Source organism: Hylobates moloch, unplaced genomic scaffold, assembly GCF_009828535.3.
Source record: "Hylobates moloch isolate HMO894 unplaced genomic scaffold, HMol_V3 SCAFFOLD_15, whole genome shotgun sequence".
Lineage (NCBI taxonomy): Eukaryota > Metazoa > Chordata > Mammalia > Primates > Hylobatidae > Hylobates > Hylobates moloch.
In genome coordinates this window covers 38,239,900-38,245,833 of record NW_026652290.1, presented here as the reverse complement: position 1 = coordinate 38,245,833, position 5,934 = coordinate 38,239,900, and the positions used below count along the sequence as shown (strand labels likewise).

Genomic DNA, 5,934 nt, shown 5'->3' with positions numbered 1-5,934 from the left:
ACAGCATAGTACTGGTACCAAAACAGACACATAGACCAATGGAACAGAACAGAGAACTCAGAAATAAGACCGCATATCTACAACCATCTCATCTTTGACAAACCTGACAAAAAAAACAATGGAGAAAGGATTCCCTGTTTAATAAACGGTGCTGGGAGAACTGGCTAGTCACATGCAGAAAATTGAAACTAGACCCCTTCCTTGCACTTTATACAAAAATAACTCAAGATGGTTTGAAGGCTTAAATGTAAAATCAAAAACTATAAAATCCCTAGAAGAAAATCTAGGCAATACCATTCAGGACATAGGCAAGGGCAAAGATTTCATGATGAAGATGCCAAAAGCAATTGCAACAAAAGCTGAAATTGACAAATTGGATCTAATTAAACTAAAGAGCCTCAAAACAGCAAAAGAAACTATCATCAGAGTGAGCAGACAACTCACAGAATGAGAGAAAATTTTTGCAATCTATCCATCTAACAAATGTCTAATACCTAGAATCTACAAGGAACTTAAACAAATTTACAAGAAAAAAACCCAACAACCTCATTAAAAAGTGGGCAAAGGACAGGAACAGACACTTCTCAAAAGAAGAAATTTGTGTGACTGACAAACATATTGAAAAAGCTCAACATTATGGATCATTAGAGAAATGCAAATTGAACCACAGTGAGATACCATCTCACACCAGTCAGAATAGGTGATTATTAAAAAGTCAAGAAACAACAGATGCTGGCAAGGCTGCAGAGAAACAGGAACACTTTTACACTGTTGGTGGGAATGTAAATTAGTTCAACCATTGTGGAAGACAGTGTGGAGATCCCTCAAAGACCTAGAACCAGAAATACCATTTGACCCAGCAATTCCATTACTGGATATATACCCAAAGGACTATAAATCATTCTATTATAATGATACATGGACACGTATGTTCATTGCAGCACTATTCACAATAGCAAATACATGGGATCAATCTAAATGCCCATCAATGACAGACTGGATAAGGAAAACGTGGTACATATACACCATGGAATACTATGCAGCCATAAAAAGAAATGAGTTCATGTCCTTTGCAGGAACATATATGGAGCTGGAAGCCATTATCCTCAGCAGACTAATGCAAAAAAGGAAAACCAAACACTACATGTTCTCACTTATGAGTGGGAGCTGAACAATGTGAACACATGGACATAGGGAGGACAACAACACACAGTGGGGCCTGTGTTGGGAGGGTGGTTGGGGGAGGTGGGAGAGCATCAGGAAAAATAGCTAACGCATGCTGGTCTTAATAACCTAGATGATGGATTGATAGGTGCAGCAAACCACCATTGCACATGTTTATCTGTGGAACAAACCTGCACATCCTGCACATGTATCTTGGTACCTAAAATAAAATAAAGTTTAAAAAATAAAATAAAAATAATATAAGTGACTTCTTACCTGGAGTATGCTCTACAGTAAGTATGTTTTTGGAGTTTTTTTCTCCCTTATCTTCTTTACCAAGTTAGGGCCACAGATCTTAGGCTTTGAGTCACATATACTTAAAATCTAAACAAAATTGACAATATTCCCCAAAGGGGAAAAACTGCATTTGTGCGCACACACACACACATATGCACACATTATTTACCTAAAATTTCAGGGGCTGACAGATTCTCTGAGGGATCAGTCACAACCACTGAAGATCTATCTATGAAAACAGATGAATTCCTAACCGGGGGAATTTCAACGCTTTACTTGTTGAGGTATCAGAATCACAAGTTGTATCTATGCTAGCTAGAGTACCTGACAAGGAAGAAGTACATTCGTAAAAGTGTGAATTAACTAAGGTGAATTCCTAGGCATCTTGAAATCCTTTTAGGACCTAGTGATGATGAATGAATGGCTTGTGGAAAAGCAGCACGTCAGCCATCCATTAGGATAGCTTTGCGTTCCCTTGGTGAGCAGATCTATACGGATGGTTCTTCGGGTTACTTTCAGGGTAGTGAATTTTGCTTCGGAAAATGTGATTGATGTGGCTGTGCCTCCATGCACACATCATTAGTCTGTGGCGGGTAAGCTCAGATGGTCAGAGCACTGTGCTAATGAGGCGAAGGTTAGGGGTTCAGTGCCCACGTGGGCTACTTAGCTTTTGTCTCATTCATGTCCCCAGACTACTCCCAACACAGGCCACCTGTCTTGAAGATGTGTATCTATAGTCAGAGGGAGGAGCCATGCCCAAGCGTTTGGCTGGATCACTACAAATCTATCATGACTCTGGGAAATCAACCGCTGTATGAGATGCCGGCGATTGATGAGGGAACTCACCTTCATTTAAAAGGGACAGCAAGCATAATTCTCAATGTACACATGGTCTCAATGGAGTGGATTTTGTGAATAACTTGTTAAACTGTCACTTAATTTTACATCCCTAGAAAATAGGTAACAGAGTGAGATGATTTTTGACAAAACAGTAAAAGAAATGTGAATATTTACTTACGTATAGAGGGTGTGCACTAGCACTCATGCTGCAGAAAATTCATCTCACAAAAACAACTACAGATGCTTTTGAATTATTTAATAGGTTAATCTTCGATTAAGTGTTATCAAAATAATAGTTGAATTCAACAAAACTTTTCATCTTCACATTTCTTTTAAAGAGCGAAGCACATGTTTGCATCCAAAACTTCCTCATTTATCCTCACTTTGGGTAAAAGCACTATGATCTGACACCAGCCAGGGGTCAGGAAATAACCCTTAGGTCCTCCCTGACCCTCAGGCTCTCCATCTCCCAGACCTACAGGAAGCCAAGAGGTTTTGTTTTAACTCCTCAGGGCTCTCATATCTGTCCCTCCCTCATTCTTACTATCACAATTTCAGCTCAAACCCTGGTTACTTCCTTACTGGATCACTGGAGCACACAGCTAACTAATCTTTCATCCTTCCTTATCACTGAGGATAATTTCTGAGGGCAAGCTTTACAATCCGACTACCTGTGTTCAAACCCAAAATCTACCATTTACTAGCTATGTGACTTTTGGCCTGTGCCTTTGTTTTGTTTACCTGTAAATTGGGGACAAAAATAATAACAGGCTTATGGGATTCTTGTGATGATGTAAATTGGTTAATTTTATAAAAGGTGCTTAGAAAATTGCCTGGAATATAATATGCACTCAATAAATGTTATTGGCTATTATTATTGCTAATTAATTAATCACTATCATTTCTAGATCTACAGCATGGACTGACTCAAGGTGTACTCCTCTAAATCGTACTGTAAGGCTTCCTCATCAAGTTACCTACCTTCTAATTGAGTCTCCTCATCGGCTGAAATGTTTACTGACATAGAGTTAATGACAGTGTCTGCATTAGAGGATTTGGTCAAGATCAAATTAGATATTGCAATGGAGTGCTGAGGACAACAGCTGGCATGCTTAAAATGCTTGCTAAATGTGTACACGTCCACAAGTTCTGTTTTATTAATAAAAACCAACACCTATGTCACTCTCTTGTTTCCAATTATGTAATGTAAGATTATTCTTCTAGGGATCATTTCTATAGTTCAGTACCAGAGACTGTTCTCTGACAGTGTGGAGCACCAGAAACCACGAGAAGGAGGCACAGCAATGTCTCCTGAGCGTGGAGCCTGCTCTTAGTGTTGTTTTGTTGCAGCTGCTGTTTGCCATTGATGATCGTTCTCTTCTTTCAGGAGAGTAAGAAGGCGGGGATGCAGTCTGAGTGGTTTCCATTAGGACTTTGAAAAAAATCATGTAATAGTTCCTTATTGAATATAGCCACTGTTCCCAACATGTTAGACGCTAACAAACCCTTTGTCACATAATAAATTTCAAGCAGCTGTAAATGCTCTAAATACCTATGTGAGACTTCAGCAACATGGCAGACCCAGCTAATGTAGAGAAGTCCACCTCTTGATATGAATGCATAAATATGTTGAAAACGGGTAACAATGCACAAGCAGATTGAAAAGACAAAAGGAACCCTCCCAGTACTAGAATCTCAAAGCTCATGCAAAGCTAGAGCAGATGCCACCACTGCTCACAGGAGTATCTTCCTTGATACGGACCCTAGGGCTTGAGGGTGTGACTTTAACAACCACATTGGAACAGATGAGAAAACCTCTCACCTGAATTAGGTGGACAGCTGGAATAGCTTTTTTTGTTTTTTTCGTTTTTTTTTAGGCAGAGTTTCACTGTTGTTGCCCAGACGATCCTTCCTTCCTTCCTTCCTTCCTTCCTTCCTTCCTTCCTTCCTTCCTTCCTTCCTTCCTTCCTTCCTTCCTTCCTTCTTTCCTTTCTTCCTTCCTTCCTTGCTTTTTGATGGAGTTTTGCTCTTGTCACCAGGCTGGAGTGCCACGGTGTGATCCCAGGTCACTGCAACTTCGGCCACCCAGGTTCAAGTGATTCTCCTGCCTCAGCCTCCCAAGTAGCTGTGATTACAGGCATGCACCACCACACCTGGCTAATTCTTTTTATTTAGTAGAGATGGGGTTTCACCATGTTGGTCAGGCTGGTCTCAAACTCCTGATCTCAGGTGATCCACCCACCACAGCCTCCCAAAGTGCTGGGATTACAGGTGTGTGCCACCACACCCAGCCCTGGAATAGCTATTTTTATAAAACCAAGACTGTCTAGGTCACACAAAGAGAAATTAACTCCACTCACCAACCTGGGGAAACAGCAATGTAACTTTCTCCCTGCTGACAGCTATAAAGGAGAAAAAGGTCTCCTGCAAGAAATCAAAACACCAACTTTGTGCCATGAGTGCATGGGAAGATCAAATTTATATTATTATCCAGGTGTATGGGAGCCTTAAATGGGATTTTATCTGTAATATGAAATCCCAATGAATCTAAAACAAAAAAAAGTTGCTTTGTAGAGACAACTATGCAACTGGGGTGGTGGCATATGACTCCTCCCACACTTAATAACCCACCAGATACAAATCTTAACTAAAGAACAAGAAATATGCAAAAAAGCTGGCCCTTTTAATAACAAATATAATTGTGGTCATTAATATGTTTAAAAACATTAGATAGGTTAAACAGCAGATTAGATAAAGCTGACAAAAGACTCAATAAACTGGAAAACAATTCTGAGAAAAGTCCCTCAAAATGCAGTACAAATAAATAAAAAATGTAAAGTGTCAAAAGAGTTAAGCAACAGAAATAATGTCCCATATTCATCTAATAAGAAATCCACCAAGAAGAATATTTGAAGAAAAAATAATTGATAATTTTGCAGAGCTGAAAAAAATCAGATTAGAGAAGCACCCCGATTCCCAAACAAGTAAAAATAAATTTATACCTAGACCCATCAAAATAAAATTACAAAACATAAAAACAAAGGAAATAAAGATAATTAGAAAAAAATTGAGATTACTCACAAAGTAAGCACATGGTGCTGACTGCAGGCATCTCTTCATCTATCATAAAGGCCAGAAAAAAGTAGAACTTGTTAACCTATAGGCAGTTAAACTGTTATTTACAAGTGAAAGTAAAATAAAGATGAGTTTACAGAGTATAGCATTCATAGACTGTTAGTCAAGAAATACTAAAAAAAGATACTGAACAGAAACTGAATAGGCTGGACACAGTGGTTCATGCCTGTAATCCCAGCACTTTGGGAGGCCAAGGTGGGTGGATCACCTGAGGTCACGAGTTCTAGACCAGCCTGGCCAACATGGTGAAACCCCATCTCTACTAAAAATACAAAAAATTAGCTGGGCGTGGTGGCATGCACCTGTAATCCCAGCTACTCAGGAAGCTGAGGCAGGAGAATCGCTTAGGCCTGGGAGGCGGAGGTTACTGTGACCTGGGATCACACCACTGCACTCCAGCCTGGGTAACAACAGCAAAATTCCATTGAAAGAAAGAAAGAAGGAAAGAGAAAGAAAGAAAGAAAAGAAAGAGAGAAAGAAAGAAAAGAAAGAGAGAAA

The 5,934-nt window shown here is 39.6% G+C and overlaps 1 non-coding gene across 1 annotated transcript; it reads left to right on the top strand.

Annotated features, from left to right (window-relative positions):
- Window positions 1-3,509: 3,509 nt before the first annotated feature.
- Window positions 3,510-3,722, top strand: LOC116484418 (small nucleolar RNA U3). The gene has a single exon (XR_004252576.1). It is a non-coding gene; the product is annotated as a small nucleolar RNA U3 (small nucleolar RNA).
- The last annotated feature ends 2,212 nt before the right edge of the window (window positions 3,723-5,934 follow it).